Genomic DNA, 21,757 nt, shown 5'->3' with positions numbered 1-21,757 from the left:
TGTTTTCGTGGCACACTGAAAAGTTACAGAAGGTTTCATACTAATGTTCTCCTACAAGAAACGAAATACCTGAAAGCATGAAGTATATGTTTTACAGAGAAAAAAGAACTTATGTAGAAATAAAAATGTAAACACATAAATGTGTTTCAGTGAAAATTAATAGAACAGTGAAAAAGGGAGATTTATTGAATCAGAAAAATTATTTTCGGTGCTATTTGTCACTTAGAAAGAACACAAGATACAAAGGATAAAGCAAAAAGGCACTTTTTACTGCGTTCTCCATATTGTCGGATGTGTTTGGAAGTACGTATCTTCTCAAGCATATACATGTGTATGTTCTGAAATGTTTGGAGGACACTTTTCCTATTGTTTTAGTTCTCGGGAGTGTAGAGAATTTACCACATGACCGTTAACAAGAACTTGGACTACGAATTCTACTGTGGTCATTAATGAACTCTTATTGTCATTGCTTGTTCCTACGTTTTGTCACTATATTTCCATTTTTCCATAAAAAGGATAGTCACTTTCACCATTCAGATGCCAAACTGCACAGCAGACAGCTCTCACGACACCGGAAATTTTTGCGCTGACGTGTAAACGAAAATGACCACTCAAAACAGACAAGCCTTAAGTAGGGAATACAACGCCAGGGGCGCTGCAGCAGACGCACTTGCCTCGAGCATTCGACCGAGACAGTCGATCGTGTGAAAGGGACTGAAGACGGATACCTACGGGATCAATGAACAGATTATCAGCCGTTTGATAGGGAAAGGGTGGTAGACCATCCTTCATTGTTTTATTCTTAGAAGCCACTGCCATGATGACAGCCGCACTCACTGCAACTCGCCGTTACGACCAAGCGGTAAAACCACTAGCGGCAAATGACTGGCTTTTGGAACGAGCACACTTACTGTGTAGTGCGATCGCGTTCTTCGGGGACATATCCCACGATCTGCCACGTGAACCTCAATAGCCTGCATACGTCGGATCTTTACCCAACTACTGCAGGTACGGGGAATTGGCAGAAAAAAGACAATCTTTGTCTTGCGAAGGTTCTCATCTGCCTTGAGTCAGGTCAGCACAACAGAACTGCGCAATTCACCGTGAACAATGTTATGTAGCGATTGCTGAAGCCGCCATATTTTTCACTGTGACCGTCCACTTTACGCTAGAATCGTCTAAACCAGGGGTCACCATGCTATGGGCCGCAGTCACTTCATCCGGCTCGCCGACTGTTCTTGAATATGCCTGATAAAACATCTGAAACACGACACTTTGTGATACAATTTACATTTAAATTTTATGTTTAGAAAACCGGGAGACCTTCACTTGTGTAAGGGCCTTTCTGGCTGCTATGTGCCTTAAATTTACCATGTTCAGTTTTAAATTGTGTCTTGATACTGTACAGAACTACAACGAAGCCGCAATTTTGTCAGTTATCTGGCCCCCTGTTAAAGTATGGTGACCTTTGGTCTAAACTGCTGTTTAACAGAATCATGAACGATTTCTAGAAGTGGATGAGAATGCAGTAATGAATAAAAACTCTGTAGTGATGGGTACAACCGAATGAAACAATCGACAAACTGTTGTAATTCTACGTGTCGATTTGACCATTCATTCTTTTGAGCGAAACCAACCTGTGAGAGCAACCGCATGAGAATAGTCTACGCAGTCGCCTGATCCCCGGCGCGTTCAGTTCCCAGCGCTATGTTATCACTTGTCATTGTTATTTTCGTTCCGCTATTTGGCTTTTATTGGGTGCCAGTAAATAGCTTTTATTTCAGTTTTTCGTCTGTGTTTATGAATAGGTTTTTGCTTACTGCAATAGCGAACTTTCTGTCTGGACAGTGGTTGGCACTGACTCCCACTCGGGAGGACTACGGTTCAGACCGGCGTCAGGCCATCCTGATTCAGGTTTTCCGTGATGTCCCTACATCGCTTGAGGCAAATGCCAGGATGGTTCCTTTGAAAAGGGCACGGCCGATTTCCTTCCCTACTCCGAACTTGTGCTCCGTCTCTAATGACCTCGCTGTCGACGTGACGATAAACACTGATCTCTCTCCCCCCCCCCCTCCTCCTCCTCTCTATCTCCTATCTGGATCAAAATGGCGAAACGCTCAGTGGCATGGGAATGGAAGAAATATGACTGGATAGAAAGTGGTCCTCAAGAAAAGTTCAATGCTATATACGGTATCCGCAACCGGACGATTCACGTTGTGAAACTACATTAAAGAAATTTAAAAAATTGCGAATGAATGATAATATTTCTCGCGGAAACAATACTTCCGGGATGGGACAGTATGTTTGAAAAGTGATTAAGTCACCAAACAAATAAAAGACTATCTTATTTGCTTCCCATGCACGGCATTAGTATTTGCCGCATAAAAATTGTAAATCACGGGTGCAAACCAGCAGAAAGAGATGCAGTTTCAGTAGTTTAAATAATGCAATATTTCATTTATTTAAACAAAATTATAATGTAGCACCAGTATTTTAACCTTTTAAAAGTAACGAAAAATTCATATTTAATGCCACAACTACGAAACAAATTTTATTTAAGTGAATAAATACATAAATTTAGAGAGTTACGTTTTGCTTCTCCTTGAAATAAGATAGGATATTTGTGTCTTAAAAAAGCTAGCGACCTTAGTCATGATTCATGTACGAGGGGCGTTCAATAAATAATGCAACACTTTTTTCCGGCCAATTGCAGGTGACATTTGTTGTGGAACATCGTGGAATATTCCCCCTTCAGCATATACAGTTTCATGAAGTTCCGATGTAAGTGGAGGCGCTATACATAGCCTTCAAAATTGTGTCTGTGTAACTAAGGTGCGTTCCAAGCCGAGAGCTGTCATTTAGTTGCTTTTGGCGGTTCAAATGCTTCAAATGGCTCTAAACACTTTTTTTTCACTTGCCGCCTTGATTTTACGACTCACCACCTAATTGCTTGAGGTGGGTCTTTACTGACCACTTAGCCGCTGCGATCGGTATATGGGAGCTGATATGGCTGAACCTCCTCACCAGTTCCCGCACCCGATCGCACCTTTTCCAGTGTCCCGCCACGTGGAGGCGGGTCATAGTTGATCGTGTTTTGTTTTTGTCTCATTTAGTTTTCTTTTTCTTGGTTATCTTTGTTTGCTATGTATCTTTTCTTTACGGCAACTTTCCCAAAGCGTTTAGCAAAAATTCACATGAAGTTTAAATTTTGAAGCACTATGGGACATTACATCTGAGGTAATCAGTCTCCTAGACTTAGAACTACTTAAACCTAACCAACCTAAGGACATCACACACATCCATGCCCGAGGCAGGATTCAAACCTGCGACCGGCGCAGCAGCGCGGTTCCGGACTGAAGCGCCTAGAAACGCTCGGCCACAGCGGCCTCTTTTGACGGACACCCACAGTATCGCAGATAATAATAGGCGCTTGTAGAATATCTACGGAGACCTGGCAGCTCCCGTGTGCAGGCCGGCCGCACACAGCTGTGACTCGTACAAAGTTGGAACGTGCGGACACTCATTCGTGGTGATCGATCACGATCAAATATTTCGCTACACAGCTGGATACGTCTGTTGGTAGTGCTGACAGTTTGCCACCAGTTGCGCCACTCAAAGAGCACCGGAGGACCATCTACGCGGAATTGCTGGAAATGTTACGAGGGAGGTTACTGATGCAGAAGACGTGGGCCCCGACCATTCTAGAGCGACGTTGCACTGAACGGAGCTTATGTTGAAAAATAGGTTTTTGTAGCCGAAAGATCGGGGAATAATATCGTGTATTGGAATCCTGAATAAAACTATCATGCTTCCAGAAAAAAGGTGTTGCAGTACGTATTGAACGCCCCCACATACAGGCTGGTCCTTTGATAGTAACCGGGCCAAATATCTCACGAAATAAGCGTCAAACGAAAAAACTACAAAGAACGAAACTCGTCTAGCTTTAAGGCGGAAATCAGATGGCGCTATGGTTGGCCCGCTAGATGGCGCTGCTAGCTCAAACGGATATCAACTGGTTTTTTTTTTTAAATAGGAACCCCCATTTTTATTATATATTCGTGTAGTACGCAAAGAAATATGCACGTTTTAGTTGGACCACTTTATTCGCTTTGTGATAGATGGCGCTGTAGTAGTCGCAAACGTATAAGTACGTGGTATCACGTAACATTCCGCCAGTGCGGACGGTATTTGCTTCGTGATACATTACCCCCATGAACCATGGACCTTGCCGTTGGTGGGGAGGCTTGCGTGCATCAGCGATACAGATGGCCGTACCGTAGGTGCAACCACAACGGAGGGGTATCTGTTGAGAGGCCAGACAAACATGTGGTTCCTGAAGAGGGGCAGCAGTCTTTTCAGTAGTTGCAGGGGCAACAGTCTGGATGATTGACTGATCTGGCCTTGTAACATTAACCAAAACGGCCTTGCTGTGCTGGTACTGTGAACGGCTGAAAGCAAGGGGAAACTACAGCCGTAATTTTTCCCGAGGACATGCAGCTTTACTGTATGATTAAATGATGATAGCGTCCTCTTGGGTAAAATATTACGGAGGTAAAATAGTCCCCCATTCGGATCTCCGGGCGGGGACTACTCAAGAGGACGTCGTTATCAGGAGAAAGAAAACTGGCGTTCTACGGATCGGAGCGTGGAATGTCAGATCCCTTAATCGGGCAGGTAGGTTAGAAAATTTAAAAAGGGAAATGGATAGGTTAAAGTTAGATATAGTGGGAATTAGTGAAGTTCGGTGGCAGGAGGAACAAGACTTTTGGTCAAGTGATTACAGGGTTATAAATACAAAATCAAATAGGGGTAATGCAGGAGTAGGTTTAATAATGAATAAAAAAATAGGAATGCGGGTTAGCTACTACAAACAGCATAGTGAACGCATTATTGTGGCCAAGATAGACACAAAGCCCATGCCTACTACAGTAGTTCAAGTTTATATGCCAACTAGCTCTGCAGATGATGATGAAATTGACGAAATGTATGACGAGATAAAAGAAATTATTCAGGTAGTGAAGGGAGACGAAAATTTAATAGTCATGGGTGACTGGAAATTATCAGTAGGAAAAGGGAGAGAAGGAAACATAGTAGGTGAATATGGATTGGGGAGAAGAAATGAAAGAGGAAGCCGCCTTGTAGAATTTTGCACAGAGCATAACTTAATCATAGCTAACACTTGGTTCAAGAATCATAAAAGAAGGTTGTATACCTGGAAGAATCCTGGAGATACTAAAAGGTATCAGATTATATAATGGTAAGACAGATTTAGGAACCAGGTTTTAAATTGTAAGACATTTCCAGGGGCAGATGTGGATTCTGACCACAATATATTGGTTATGAACTGCAGATTGAAACTGAAGAAACTGCAAAAAGGCGGGAATTTAAGGAGATGGGACCTGGATAAACTGAAAGAACCAGAGGTTGTAGAGAGTTTCAGGGAGAGCATAAGGGAACAATTGACAGGAATAGGGGAAAGAAATACAGTGGAAGAAGAATCGGTAGCTCTGAGGGATGAAGTAGTGAAGGCAGCAGAGGATCAAGTAGGTAAAAAGACGAGGGCTAATAGAAATCCTTGGATAACAGAAGAAATATTGAATTTAATTGATGAAAGGAGAAAATATAAAAATGCAGTAAATGAAACAGGCAAAAAGGAATACAAACGTCTCAAAAATGAGATCGACAGTAAGTGCAAAATGGCTAAGCAGGGATGGCTAGAGGACAAATGTAAGGATGTAGAGGCTTGTCTCACTAGTGGTAAGATAGATACTGCCGACAGGAAAATTAAAGAGACCTTTGGAGAGAAGGGAACCACTTGTATGAATATCAAGAGCTCAGATGGCAACCCAGTTCTAAGCAAAGAAGGGAAGGCAGAAAGGTGGAAGGAGTATATAGAGGGGTTATACAAGGGCGATGTACTTGAGGACAATATTATGGAAATGGAAGAGGATGTAGATGAAGATGAAATAGGAGATACGATACTGCGTGAAGAGTTTGACAGAGCACTGAAAGACCTGAGTCGAAACAAGGTCCCGGGAGTAGACAACATTCCATTAGAACTACTGATGGCCTTGGGAGAGCCAGTCCTGACAAAACTCTACCATCTGGTGAGCAAGATGTATGAGACAGGCGAAATACCTACAGACTTCAAGAAGAATATAATAATTCCAATCCCAAAGAAAGCAGGTGTTGACAGATGTGAAAATTACCGAACTATCAGTTTAATAAGTCACAGCTGCAAAATACTAACGCGAATTCTTTACAGACGAATGGAAAAACTGGTAGAAGCGGACCTCAGGGAAGAACAATTTGGATTCCGTAGAAATGTTGGAACACGTGAGGCAATACTGACCCTACGACTTATCTTAGAAGAAAGATTAAGGAAAGGCAAACCTACGTTTCTAGCATTTGTAGACTTAGAGAAAGCTTTTGACAACGTTAACTGGAATACTCTCTTTCAAATTCTGAAGGTGGCAGGGGTAAAATACAGGGAGCGAAAGGGTATTTACAATTTGTACAGAAACCAGATGGCAGTTATAAGAGTCGAGGGGCATGAAAGGGAAGCAGTGGTTGGGAAAGGAGTGAGACAAGGTTGTAGCCTCTCCCCGATGTTATTCAATCTGTATATTGAGCAAGCAGTAAAGGAAACAAAAGAAAAATTCTGAGTAGCTATTAAAATTCATGGAGAAGAAGTAAAAACTTTGAGGTTTGCCGATGACATTGTAATTCTGTCAGAGACAGCAAAGGACTTGGAAGAGCAGTTGAACGGAATGGACAGTGTCTTGAGAGGAGGATATAAGATGAACATCAACAAAAGCAAAACGAGGATAATGGAATGTAGTCAAATTAAATCGGGTGATGCTGAGGGGATTAGATTAGGAAATGAGACACTTAAAGTAGTAAAGGAGTTTTGCTATTTAGGGAGTAAAATAACTGATGATGGTCGAAGTAGAGAGGATATAAAATGTAGACTGGCAATGGCAAGGAAATCGTTTCTGAAGAAGAGAAATTTGTTAACATCGAGTATAGATTTAAGTGTCAGGAAGTCGTTTCTGAAAGTATTTGTATGGAGTGTAGCCATGTATGGAAGTGAAACATGGATGATAAATAGTTTACACAAGAAGAGAATAGAAGCTTTCGAAATGTGGTGCTACAGAAGAATGCTGAAGATAAGGTGGGTAGATCACGTAACTAATGAGGAGGTATTGAATAGGATTGGGGAGAAGAGAAGTTTGTGGCACAACTTGACTAGAAGAAGGGATCGGTGGGTAGGACATGTTTTGAGGCATTAAGGGATCACAAATTTAGCATTGGAGGGCAGCGTGGAGGGTAAAAATCGTAGAGGGAGACCAAGAGATCAATACACTAAGCAGATTCAGAAGGATGTAGGTTGCAGTAGGTACTGGGAGATGAAGATGGTTGCACAGGATACAGTAGCATGGAGAGCTGCATCAAACCAGTCTCAGGACTGAAGACCACAACAACAACATTACCCGTGTTAAAATGGACCGTTTACCAATTGCGCAAAAGGTCGATATCGTGTTGATGTATGGCTATTGTGATCAAAATGCCCAGCGGGCGTGTGCTGTGTGTGCTGCTCGGTATCCTGGACGACATCATCCAAGTGTCCGGACCGTTCGCCTGATAGTTACGTTATTTAAGGAAACATGAAGTGTTCAGCCACATCTGAAACGTCAACCACGACCTGCAACAAATGATGATGCCCAAGTAGGTGTTTTAGCTGCTGTCGCGGCTAATCCGCACATCATTCGATTGCACCAGTACCATATTTCTATGCACCAGGAATTGCATGGCGACGACTTTGAACGTCGTACACAGTTCTGCCACTGGGCACAAGAGAAATTACGGGACGATGACAGACTTTTTGCACGCGGTGTTCTATTTAGCGACGAAGCGTCATTCACCAACAGCGGTAATGGAAACCGGCATAATATGCACTATTGGGCAACGGAAAATCCACGATGGCTGCGACAAGTGGAACATCAGCGACCTTGGCGGGTTAATGTATGGTGCGGCATTATGACAGGAAGGATAATTGGCCCCCATTTTATCGACGGCAATCTAAATGGTGCAATGTATGCTGATTTCCTACGTAATGTTCAACCGATGTTACTACAAGATGTTTCGCTGTATGACAGAATAGCGATGTCCGGCACATAGCTCGTATGCGGTTGAAGAGGTATTGAATAGCATATTTCATGACAGGTGGACTGGTCGTCGAAGCACCATACCATGGCCCGCACGTTCACCGGATCTGACGATCCCGGATTTCTTTCTGTGGGGAAAGTTGGAGGACATTTGCTATCGTGATCCACCGACAACGCCTGACAACATGCGTCAGCGCATAGTCAATGCATGTGCGAACATTACGGAAGGCGGACTACTCGCTGTTGAGAGGAATGTCGTCACACGTATTGCCAAATGCATTGAGGTTGACGGACATCATTTTGAGCATTTATTGTATTAATGTGGTATTTACAGGTAATCACGCTGTAACAGCATGCGTTCTCAGAAATGATAAGTTCACAAAGGTAGATGTATCACATTGGAACAACCGAAATAAAATACTCAAACGCACCTACGTTCTATATTTTAATTTAAAAAACCTACCTGTTACCAACTGTTCGTCTAAAATTGTGAGCCATATGTTTGTGACTATTACAGCGCCATCTATCACAAAGCGAAAAAGTAGTCCAACTGAAACATTCGTATTTCTTTACGTACTACACGAGCATATAATAAAAATGGGGGTTCCTATTTAATAAACGCAGTTTATATCTCTGATCTATGGCAGCGCCATCTAGTGGGCCAACCATAGCGCAATCTGGTTTCCCCCTTCAAGCTAGACGAGTTTCGTTCTTTGTAGTTTTTTTCGTTTGACGCTTACTTCGTGAGATATTTGGCCCAGTCACGAGCAGTGGACCACCCTGTATAACCGAAAAAGTATGAAGTGCAATCACTGAAACCCGGAGATTGAAAGCATTCATATAACTGATTTAACCGTCAGTCTTGTGTCAATCTGTGAAACCACTTAAACCCGAAGAGTTATTGGAAAACATTCAATTCCACTGAAAAACAGAGTGAACGAGAAAACGATCGTCTGGCGAGTCGGCCTCTCGTGCCCTTCCGCTTGCTGACGGAAAACGGACGGTCCGTCAAACAGTCACTTCACTTCCATCGCTCAGTACTGAGGAGTGCGACGCGACTTGGTTTTGAGTTGCCATGTGACTCTGCGTCACATTCTCAGCGCTTCTACGCATGCGCAGTTCTCGTCGCAAGCCCCTCGCAGCAGTTACAACTCAGGGCAGCAGCTGGTAACTGCAGCTGCCTGCGCGAGGCCGCTCAAATGCACGGGCTGCAGAAGCATTCACGCCGATGCAAGGAGATACTTTGTTGTCGAAAGACGGGACTGAATCTAATTTCTACGGAAGAAAACACAAGGAAAACAGTGTCCTCTTGCCCAGCTAGCACGCCTTGGGAACGTGAGCAGGACAGCTCGTCGTGGTGCCGGCACGCGCGACTGCCTGCAGACGTTCCTTTGTTCCCTCCTCTCCTCTCTCCCGGCCTGCCCACGCGGTCACGGCCGGCCGAAGCGACGACTTGAAAGCAGTTCCGCCAACAGCTGCGTTCGCGGAAACCGAGTCAGCTCGCTAGTCTCCCCAGCGCCAACACACTCACTCGTCAGCGGTTACGTCCTTAAAGGTCCAACTACCTGGGAGGTTACTACTATTGACAACACTAATTTCACGCTAATATCTCTTTCCATCGAACCAAGTTACCTGCTATTTCAAGCTACATTTTCTCATTTAAAAAATAGATTCCTGTTTTTTCCTTTGGTCTTTAGGACAAGTGTATTCTAAACGATTACGCAGTAACTGCAGCACTATCACAAAGGATGTTTCTGTTACCTTAACCTTGTTAACGGCGATTTAAAGCTATATTGACTTAACCGACAGCGACTGTTTCAAATACACGAAAATGGTTTTTGGAGATCACTATGAAAGACAAGCTTGTTCACTTTCATTATTTTATGAAGTAACATGTTTCGAGGCATAAACGTGTTCAATGCACAATGCCAATACAAAAACATTTAACAAATGCACACATCTATTAGTATAAAAGTTGTTCTGTATAATCTTTACATGTGATGCGGTTATCCTGCGGCGAAAGAAGGAAAACCTAATGCGAGGCAATATTCACGACGTTTGTTGGTCTGCTATTCAACACAAGGAATTTTAAATGCTCACTACTTCTCGTATTAAACGGCTCTCTTGCTGTTGTGTGTTCAGTTTAGGAATGGGAAAAACCGACTTGTTAAAACTGATACCGTTACTTTAGTTCTGAATAATCCATATTTTTCGGTATTTGTTTGCCGTTATGTCAGGTGTTTTTTTTACTAATTACTGGGTAAAAGAGTTATTTTTAAAGAACGGGTAGGTTTTGTTAGTAAACTGTACAATGCTTTGAAATATCGCGTTATTATAAGAAATGGGAAAAGCGATCAGTGCTATCTTAATGACATTTGCGACACAGACGGGCAACAAACAAATGGCGTAAGGTTTGGTACAGCACTGCTCAGACTATAATGTACCTGCTACCATGGGTCGTGGCTCATTAGATGGTACGCGTGTTCATGCAGTGTGCAGGACTTTCACCTGGTCTGTATGGCAGTTTCTCATTGCCGTTGTCAAACATCCGCTGTATTACAGAATGGCACCATCCCTAATCTGGAATTATTTTACGAAGTGCGGTATCAGTGATGTACAATGCTTCATTTGCCTTTAAAGATTAAAAACGGGAGTAGCCACAACAAACCTGCGATATAATATAAGTCCTGTTTACACAACATGCGGTATCTGCTTTTGGCCCTTCAAAACGAGCAAATTAACACCCAAAATAGTCTTTCAGCCTCATTTTTCACCCTTTAGCTTTGACTATTTGTTATGTCCAAATAGTAGTATCATCCCCAATTACAACATGATTTTTGAGCAGAGTTTCAGGAAATTAGAATCAATAGCAGAATACTGGTGATTTTTTTGTAGTAGTCAAGCACATCACTTTTCGAGAAAAGCAGCCAATGGTAGACAGTTTTTTATTTGCCTATTTAATTTAATATTTTGATTCTATATATCTTGAAACTGAAGGAGTCAAAATTTTTCAATCTTTGTTCGATTTCTACGTTTATTACAGTATGTAACAGGAATAAAAAACCTAAAATTGGTTATTTCAGAAACCGTTTATTTTGTGCGGCATTAACAGCCCATTTGAACCGCTGTTAAAAAAATAAATAAAAGAACGATATAATCTAAAATCTTTTATATCATCGATAACCATCATCCAAATTCAGTCTTCTGCATTGCTATGGCTCCTTGGTATTGTTTATAAACAGTGGTTAACAAGCTCAAGTAGAAATAGCATCACAAGAAGCATGCTCCCAGATATCGTACGAAAACGTGAGTACTAATTTTCTTTTTTCTTCAAATAGCGGACCAACAAACGAAGTGAAATTCCTTCATATTACGTTTTCTTTCCCTTTCTCTGCCAACACTGTCGAGAACAACTTCAGTATCTGTAAGTACTTTTGTTAAATGCTTTTGCATTACCATCGTAGCCTGAAGATTAGGTTTACACATCCAAACGTGCTGCTTCATTAAGTAATTTAAGGCAACAAATCGTTTAGCTGGTAGCGGTCTCAATGAAAGAAACCTTTTCGTTTTGTTAATGGCTACTGAGCTCCGAAGCTAAAGTATGAGTTACTTAAAGAAGTATCTCAACCACCCTCTTTATGTAGCTTCATTTACGCCAAAAAGTTTATCGGCCTGTCACCAATCGTCAGTGTAGAGTTTTTAACGACTGCATTCTGAATACTACAATTGTTTTATTCTTTAACTTTTAGCTCCTCGTTTCCCGACTCAAACGCATGGCGCACACACCTTTGCGTATACTGGTGCCGCCATGGCGAATGCTGCGCTGCGTCACTGGATCCAAAAGTGTGCCGCCTATGTACATAAATGCGAAAAAAGAGCGTCCAAAACGCAGTCGACAAAAACAATGTTATGTGAGGATACAAGCGTATTTATGCCAACTGAAGATGTGTGAAAGCCCACAATACGTATTGGCGTAAATAAAGCTTGCAAACGTGCTTGGTTGCTGTATTTGTTCAAGTATGTCATTTTATGAGCATCTTACTTCACTATCCCAAAATGTAAAGCTGTAGCTAGAATGTGGATGGTATAAATCAGAACTTTATCGATTTCAATTGGACAGCTGCAGCTTCATTTCATCTACTGACTAATACGTGTTCAGTACCTTAAAAATCCAAATCTGGACTGGACTACCAGAACTTAGTATCGAAATTAACTGCACTTTCGTTATCTGCATAGTTAAATTTAAAGTATACCAGTAATCAGTTTGGGTCCGATCCAGGAATAATACCTTGAACGCTTCCCTGAATAAGAATATGATTTCCTCGAATCAACTTTCGTCGCCAATTAAGCCATCGTCAGTGGGTTTTTATTCTAGAGTCGAACTGAAATAATACAGAGAATTTTTTTTAAAAAAATGTGATGCGCTATTGTCTTAACATTTACATGTAGACTTCAACAATGGGGAGGGAGGAGGAGGGGGTAATAACCCTTCAAAAATTGCAAGTCATCCACTTAATCAGTACCGGTATGTCGCTGGGGCAACGAGTACGAAAGAAATCTAAAATAAGTCTAGGCAAAATACGCACGATGCTTCAAGTAAAGCAGAAATCGTGAAAAGTAGTCACTTCACTACCACAAAGTAACAGTTATTGACAGGATACTTTCATATCAAGACCACATACAAGAGCAAAATACGTGAAGAGTCTCACAACGAAAATAATTTGGTAAAAGTCAGAGCTACAAGAAACTCAGTGTCGTCTATTGGTCTGACATCTTTCCTCGACGTGTGAGCGACAACTGCAGCTTCTACAGGAAATCTAGTCAGCCACGGCGGCCATTGAGATAGCATTTCATATGTAGATACAGTATCTGCATTTAGTACCACGTGCTTCATGTTACACAACTGGGGTCATAAATATAGTACAAGTTGCATGCGTCTGCTGCATGAAATACTGAAGTAAACAGGCGAAACGAAGTTGTGATTTAAGACCTTGCACATCTTGTTTCTAATATTATATTGTGCCCTGCGAACCTCAGTCAGCTAACAGACGTGGAGGTGCTTTCTACTGTGTAAGACCGGTTTAGCAGGCTTGAGATCAGTTCCCCCAGTGTGTTACTCTCGGCGACGACTGGAGGTTTCGTTACATTTCACTGATTGTACAGGGGCTCCCAAACTTCCACTCTGAAGGACAGGGTGTATACATGGACGAGGAAAAAAAAATTCCCGGATTTTTCCCGGATTTCCCGGTTGAAAATACACTTTCTCCCGGGTGAAAATACAATTTTCCCGTGTTAAGTGATAATATACTTTTCCTCGGCACTGTAAAATTTATCAGTACTTTGAATGTTTATGGTTTTATATGGCGACGTAGAATTTCCCGGCACTTTAGAAAACGAAACTAAGGGGAGAAAAAACGCGTTTTGGAAAGATCTTTGATGTGCAGCAACATGTACGCTACATAGTTTCCTGTTATGAAGGTATAACTTCGAATTCCACCAAACACCTCATGTTACTTTCCAAAGCATTGAAATCGAGATTGCGACGCGCTTTTGTAAGCCAGTCATAGCTGATGTCACGTGATCTCGCCAGCCGAAGACTGCATACAACACGTGATGTAGTCAGCCAATAGCAAGATCACTCCTAAGTAGCGCGAAAATACAAATAGGAAAAGTTAACGGTTTAAATTAACATACATAGTGTTGCTACAAGAAAAAAAAATCTTTCACATATAATCGTGGTCTCTAAGATTAATAAGCAGCAAGAGAAGCTAAGCTTCCACATATAATGTTGATCTTTTCTGCGCGTGTTACACTCTGAGATATATCACACAAATGTGCCAGTAAAATTTTTAATAATGACGTAAATTTCTGACCTTCTGGGCTCGAAATTCTGCTAGATGGTCGTCATCAAAGAGTTGATTTTTAATTGAGAGTCATACGACCATCTGATTTAAGAAATTCATCGTACATTCTCGCACATAGTTCATCTTGTGTAAAAGGAAATTTACTTTCAAAAAGTAAAGCTTTTCAAACCACCATTCGCAATATTTTCCCGTGACGTGTTAGAAACTGATTCGTTTCAGCAGTTGCCAGAGAGCGCCAGATAACAGGCGCCCCTGCTCTTGCGCACCTACGATGACTCAGGAAGCTCTTATGTTCGTACGCGTAAAATATTAAAAGATTTTGCGCTATTTCACAAAAGAAACAAGACATCAGAGGATACTTCAAGAGTATAGGAATTTCGTCAACCATACTTAAATGCATAATTCGGCTTAAAGTGCACATTCGTATGTCCAGATTCGGATGCAAATTTTCTTGAGTACCAGTACTGTATTGTCTCATGTTTGGTTCTTTATTATGGCATAATGCCATGCGAGCTAGAAAATGGAAAACGTGCACTTGAAATGCAGCGAACAGTTGAAACTAACCAACAGTGTGAAATTAAACACTTCGTTTCAAATAAATTGACTGCCTCATCGCTCAAGATTAATAAAAGTCAAATCTCTTTAGCAAACCGACAAAAATAACTTCAAGGCGATTAATGCTTGACTGTCAGAAAGGTGAAGAAAATTTTAGCCTTCCGTAAACATGTGAACGTATTTTAATTCATTTGATAGATCCCGGTCACAGAAATCCGTTTTGTTTTCATTTCATGTGAGAGCAATAAATGAAGAGGAAACAGCAAAATCACTAAACGTAAACACGGGTCACGTGGAGACTACCCTCCTCCCCACTACAGCTCAGACTGCTCTGTGCATAGCCCAGGATCTACATTTCCGAACCGGGACAATATTAGGTAGTGGCGCCCAGCCACACATCCGTAGCCAGAAGCGGGAGAAGGTACTACTAAAACGCTACTCAACTGCGGATGCACAAGAGCCCGCCCGCAACTGCTCAAACGAATCTAATGTAAATAGCTCTGACGTCACGCTCATCGGAGGCAATTTGTTGTTAGGAAGCAATGCATAGTCTTCCGAAAGCATATGACACACTTTGCTGTTGGCAGACGCTTGTATGAGCACTATGTTTTGCTGTTGTATATGGCGCATTTCCTTTGCGACTTAAGTTTTATTTTCGTTCATTTTTCCTCTCGTTCATGTTTTGTTGCTGCAGTATTATTCTGCAGAAGCGGGATACAGTAATATCCTTTGTTGGAGTATTGATTCTAACCAGTCAAAATCACAAAAATTTAACTAAAATCTAAAACAATAATAGATTCCCGGAACTCTAAAAAATTCCCAGGTTTTCCCGGATGAAAAAATTCCCGGGTTTTTCCCGGATGAAAAAATTCCCGGGTTTTTCCCGGATCTCCCGGGTCGTAGACACCCTGAAGGAACATTGAGAGTCCTGGTACTTTGATGGAACACCTTGTTTATTATGAAGGTTAATAAAATTTATTAAAAATGATAAAAAGCTTGTTTTATTTCATTATTACTTCAGTTTCATCATTAATAATACAGAAATCAAAAATTTAAAAAATTATTTTCATCAAATTTCGAAGAAAAAACGCCATTGTTACGGCAGAATAGTTTGGGAAAGCCTGTATTATAGTATTGCACAGGAAGATCTCCTGACCTTCAGCTAGCAATGTGTGTGTGAGTCGGTGCAATATATTACCATCACAGGATGACACTAACATACTAACTGTTCGCAGACAGGAATAGTTTTTATTCCGTTTCCTCAGCAATTACCACAGCGCCCAGAATTAAATGCTCAACGTCAAGCTTACTTGATAGTGTAGACAAAAAAAGCTATTTTTCAGTACGTTAACGGCAAAACTAACGCAGTAACTCTTATAAGACAGTGTCAGTGCGTACGTGTGCGCGCGCAGTGACTTTCTTCCTGGTGCACTTATTGTTGAAACATAACCCCACACAATTTAATTCACTTGCTGCTCAAAATAGTTTACTGGTCAGTCTGAGAGTTACTCCCAAGATCGTGACTGCTGTCGGTTTGGACTTTCGACAAATCGCCAGATGTGTGAAATCTTCGGGTCGACCGAAGCGTCCGATCCCACCCGTCGGCTTTGACCCGTGACGTAAGGCTGTTGTGTGTGACGTCACGACGGCGCGGAATTTAGTTTGTGAGAGTGGCGTGTTTGTAGATGTCTTTTTGATGCGATCGGTGGTGCTCTCTGGTGGTGTGTTAGGTGATGTTTTTGGTTTAGTTTGCGAGTGTGGCGTCGTGTGTGAATTTTGGTAAATTGCTTTCTTTATGTCTTTGGTAGGTATGGATATGACTGACAGGATCAACAGTTTTCGGTTGTCGGCTATGATGGGGACAGTGCGTTGTCTCTAAAAAAAATTTCTTCAACTATTCGGATTTTTGGATGAAGTCGTGAAGTGTTCAGTATGTCGTGAAGAAATGAGGCATCTCGGACCAGGGACGGCTGTATGTGGAGATGTAAGGATAACTGGTCAAGGGAAGTGTTCGATTCCAGATATTGTGTTTAGTGGTATTTGGGGAGTTTTGTGATGTCGGTTTCATTCGTCGTTTTGCATGGTTTTGTATGGGGGTGGGTGTCTAAATTTGTTTATATTTAGTTTGTCCCCACCCCAAAACCCCCTATTTCCCGCGCTTGTCCCGTTAGTGTCATTAGGCTTTTTGTGGAACGTGTGTGTGTTTTTCGATGTATTTTCGTCATCATAATGTGTAAGTAACGACTTTATATGTGCCATATAGGAATCGCGGTTTATGGTCGTTTCCGCCATATTTGTGACGTCATGGGTCAAAGCAGACGAGCAGGATCGGACGCTTCCGTATTTCTAAATCTTCTTACGGGCAATATTAAAAGTCTTCTTTAAGTTGTGCTCCGCAGGTTTCATTAATGACCGCGTCATGTACAACCTCGATGAAGCTTCTAAAATCTTTGTCGTTTTGCACCTACTTTCGACAGTAAGTCACTATCTAGCCTACTTCAGTATTACTATCACGGAGCATGTGGCATACAGTATTTTAAAATTGTATGTCTATTTGGTTATGTGAAGTTAGGAGGAACTGGGATGTGGCACATCACATAGCCCAGAACATAACCATGGACTAGATTATGTGCTACGCTCTACGTCAACTTATCACAGCACTATATGGACATGAGGCATTTTAAACGTATGGGCATCTAGTATACATTCTAAAAACTGCCGAATGGTAGACAATCAAAAGTAGCAGCAAAACAAAGATTTTAGAGGTTTTATCGTGGTTATACATAACGCTGGCTTGATATTTACTTACTTACGTAACAAAGACGTCGACTACCTCATGAGCGATTCACAGTAACATTTCTAATAATTGCTATTGGTATACTATGCACTTCTCGTTTGGACGTTGCCAGCCGTGTAGGGGTTTCACATTTCCCTACCGACCGCAAGCCTCGTGCAACAGATTACTCCTTTTATGAGCAAACCGGTTCTTCGCCTGCTACAGCCACATGACAGCTAGCAGAAGTGCAGTACCGTAGCAAACCCACGAATACGTGTTCTAATACGCCCGTTTAACTAAGGAGTACCTGTTCCATGTATGTATAAGTATACGAACTATGTTAGGTATATCTGGCTGAGGTAAAGCACTTCTTAAAACACAGGTCTTAGACTCGGGAGAATGAAGGTTCGTGCTCTGTCTAGGCATCGTGATTTAGACTTTCCCCGGTTTTACTAAACCACTTCAGGCAAATGCCGGGATGTGTCCTTCAACCGACCACCTTTCCTGTCCTGCTGTCTTAAACACGTGTGTTTTGCATATGTATCACATCTTCCTTATACTGAGTTGACAAACAACGCATCAGCGTGATCTGATCTTTGGGCGAATGAATTACTAAAAGTGTCGGGGGCATGTCGCTGCAAACGATACCGTAGTCTAGGGCTGTCTTAAAACAACATCGCCCGGAGGTTGACACTGTCCACTTGTACGAATTGCACATTTTCGCGTCACAAACAATCGCTGCCGCCATACCTGTCGGATTCCGTCGACGACGACACAGTGGCTGGTGCACAGGTGTCCACAGAGATACGCGGAGCTTCGTCCCTAGTAAGACGCCACGTACGCGAACTCGGCACTTGCACGGCGACCTCCCTGCACGGCAGCCGCGCACAGACTGTTGGCGAGTCTAGTCGGGTCGGGTCGGCACGGCACGGGTTGCTCCCGGCAGGGACACACACACACACAGGCACCGCCGCACGCACAGCTATCGACCGCCGCGTGACGTCACGAATGCTGGCGAACTACCAGGCGCCGGCAGTCAGGTGGAGGCCGGCCGACCACCCCCGCCGCGGGGTGTCGCAGGTCGTCTCCGCCGTTACCGACATGCACGAGCACACTTTTCAAGAAACAGAAAAACTCTTGGAAATAATGAAACAAACTCTTACAAACATAGGATCTGAAGTTAAGTTTCTTCGAACAACTTCTACTCCAGTGGTTCCCCAGCTTTTTGAGACCATTACCCCCCCCCCCCCCCCGCCCCCCACTGCAACCAGATATTAGTTAGTAACCCTCGCCCCCCGCTCCTCCGACCATTATCAACATTACCGCCTAACTTTAGAATGAAAAAGAATTTTCTTTGAACACTTTCATTCAGGAATGGTTGAAATGGCTCTGAGCACTATGGGACTTAACTTCTGAGGTCATCAGTCCCCTAGAACTTAGAAGTACTTAAACCTAACTAACCTAAGTACACCACACACATCCATGCCCGAGGCAGGATCCGAACCTGCGACCGTAGCAGTCGCGCGGTTCCAGACTAGCGCCTAGAACCGCTCGGCCACTCGGGCCGGCGAACACTTCCATTTTTAAAATGACAGAAGATAAATTACGTTTAGTTTTTATAGGCGCTTTATTAAAACAAGAATTAATGATTCAGTGATACAATTGTTGCTGTTTGTTTCTAAGAACTTTTTTTTTTTTTTGAAGAATGATGAAGCAATTTTCAGTGCATCACGAATGTTATCTGTAACTCCTTCTCAGAAAAGAAAACTAACTATCCACACTGAGGATTGACACTGGGTACAAAACATACTTGCTCTACACCACCCCTCTTCCTAACGACACTTGCTATTCTCTGCACTCTCATTTAAAACCAAACAAAGGAAAATGTGTGTACTATACTTAGGACTGCTGTTTGCACATCACTTAATTGCTGGACTCCTTACTTCCGAACCGGCAGAAATTTGAAGGCGTCAAGCTGCCATGCTTTGTGGTTCAAATGGCTCTGAGCACTATGGGACTTAACTTCTGGAGGATGCTAAGTTCACCGGACTTGGATACGATGTGACGTCTTTATGACGTATACACGCTACATCGAAAACGATAGAAACCGTATATCGACTATTCGACTTTTGTGAACTTTCGAGAGATTGTGACAGGGTAGCGCTGTGCTCTGCGCCATTCGTTTAAATGTGTTTTGCGTTCCTTGCGTTTAAATCGTGTATTGTACTGTGTTTGTGTCCTGTGCGTTGTTTTTCGTTTGCTTGTCTCTAATTATGTGTTCAGCATTCGAGAGACTAATGAGAAAAAAGCTTACCACCATGGAATGCTTTGACACTGCATTCAATCATTTCATACGTCAATCAGTACTAGACACCAACCTTTGGTCAAGATTACATTGAGAAATCCACTTCCCCTCGTATTTCAACCCCGGTCGACGATTTTTCTTCAACAATGCCTCATATTTTTCTTTTTAAGTTCGAAATTCAATCATTCTACACACCAGTCATTACTGGACACTAAGGTATCTGTCTCTGCGGTCCGAGTGTAAAATTACGTGGAATTATGGTCGATAAAAGACTATCTTGGGATGGACATGTAAATTATTTACCTAACAAACTTGCACGAGTTTTCTTTCAGCTATATAAATGAAGAAAAAAAGTCAGCAAGAGTATGCTGCTACAATCTAATATGTACTGACAAGACCAATTGTATGAAACCATACTAAAATGTTGATAATAAACAAATATTATTTTCGGCGTAAGCATTCAATACAACAATCACACAATCTAATCTGGTCGGGACATAAGAAGACTTCACTTTTTTACGTGGTGTTTTCAAGGCCACGGTCAGGAATATTTCTATTAATATCCAGCTCTTTTATTTTGGCGAAAGACATATACGCCGCCACACTGAGCTGTTTTAAGAATCGCACGTGTAAAAACAAACCACTAGCTGACGACAGTATAGAATCTCGAACGTTCGTAAAAGTCGATAGGTGCGTTAATCGACTAAAGCGTGTATACGTCATAATGACGTCACATCATATCCAGGTTGGGTGAACTTAGCATACTCCTTAACTTCTGAGGTCATCAGTCCCCTAGAACTTAGAACTACTTAAACCTAATAAACCTAACCCAACCTAAGGACATCACACACATCCATGTCCGAGGCAAGATTCCAACCTACGACCGTAGCGGTCGCGCGGTTCCAGACTGTAGCGCCTAGAACCGATCGGTCACTCCGGCCGGCGCCATGCTTTGTGCCTCAGCACTGTAGTGACAGGTGTGCTGTGCTATCTATTGGTTCTTTTGTTTTTACGAATGGGGTATAGAAGCAATTTATAGTCTATTGTGGGAACTACTTACAACTCGGACAAGGTATTTTCATTAGGTATCTTAAGGATATGTGACTTATACGTCTCAATTTTACTGTCGTAGATGCAAGGCACAAAGTGTGTATCTAGTGGGTGGGCTGTGTGAGGAAGATGGTGCTCATACTTTCGTTTCGTAAGCTGTAATATATACCACATTGTGTCACACATGAATACTAGTACTGGAAACAAATGCAGTTATTGGCAACTTATGTTATCAATATTAAGAAATAGTGATAAAATTGTTGCAGCAGAATCTGAATAGCTCTGCGGTGTAGTGGTTATAATACTAAAATGTTGCATAGAGGGTCGTGAGTTCAAAACTCATCTAGATTGTATCATTTTAATTTCTATATACGGTTCGAGTACATTCTAGAAGTATCCACAAATGTCAAGAGCCATTGTACTGGAATGTTCTGTAGCTGTATGTATACCGAATGTGTTCAGGCTGGAGGCACTTCGCTCCGCGCTGTTATATGTGCAAATGCTGAATAACCTTTGTTAAGTGGAGTAAGTGTTCGTCATTCATCTAATTACACATTCTTCTATTTTTCTACGTGACAATATTGACTTTTAAAATTATTTAGTGCCATGACCGACAAGCAGTTCAACCCTATTGTATTTACCCTCAGAAAATTACATTTTACCCCTTAAGGGGGTCATTACCCCCAGGTTCGGAACCGCTGTTCTAGTCCCTTCCAAATTGTATGAGGTGTCAGACAAGAAGAAAACCTGTCGCCACTATTATTGAACTTTGTTCTGGAAAAAGTGGTAAGAGAGTGGAAAATAGTGGAAGACAAGTAAGCTGGTAGATCGAAAGAAGCAGTAAATTGTTAGGCCTTTACTGCCTATCTGGTGCTAATAGGCACAATCTTAGGGAATGAAAATAAAAAGCTAAATTTCTCAAGCTTGAAAACACGGAATACGTGACCAATGAAAGCAACTCATCAAGAACTTTAAAAACCAAGTATGACAACATCAAGAAAAGAGAGAGATTTAAAGATTGGAGATGGCAGTGCCGACT

General features: G+C 42.0%; 1 protein-coding gene across 2 annotated transcripts in view; it reads right to left on the bottom strand.

Moving 5' to 3' along the window:
• LOC126457998 (probable multidrug resistance-associated protein lethal(2)03659) overlaps nt 1–18,258 on the bottom strand; it is a 266,562-nt gene extending 248,304 nt beyond the window's left edge. For both annotated transcript variants that reach the window (XM_050094769.1, XM_050094770.1), the window contains exon 1: nt 18,114–18,258. The gene's annotated coding sequence lies outside the window, so the exon portion shown is untranslated. The remainder of the gene's footprint in view (nt 1–18,113) is intronic.
• Between the last annotated feature and the right edge of the window lie 3,499 nt (nt 18,259–21,757).

This window comes from Schistocerca serialis, chromosome 2 (genome assembly GCF_023864345.2).
Source record: "Schistocerca serialis cubense isolate TAMUIC-IGC-003099 chromosome 2, iqSchSeri2.2, whole genome shotgun sequence".
In the NCBI taxonomy this organism is placed as follows: Eukaryota; Metazoa; Arthropoda; class Insecta; order Orthoptera; family Acrididae; genus Schistocerca; species Schistocerca serialis.
This window is presented reverse-complemented; position numbering and strand designations above follow the sequence as displayed.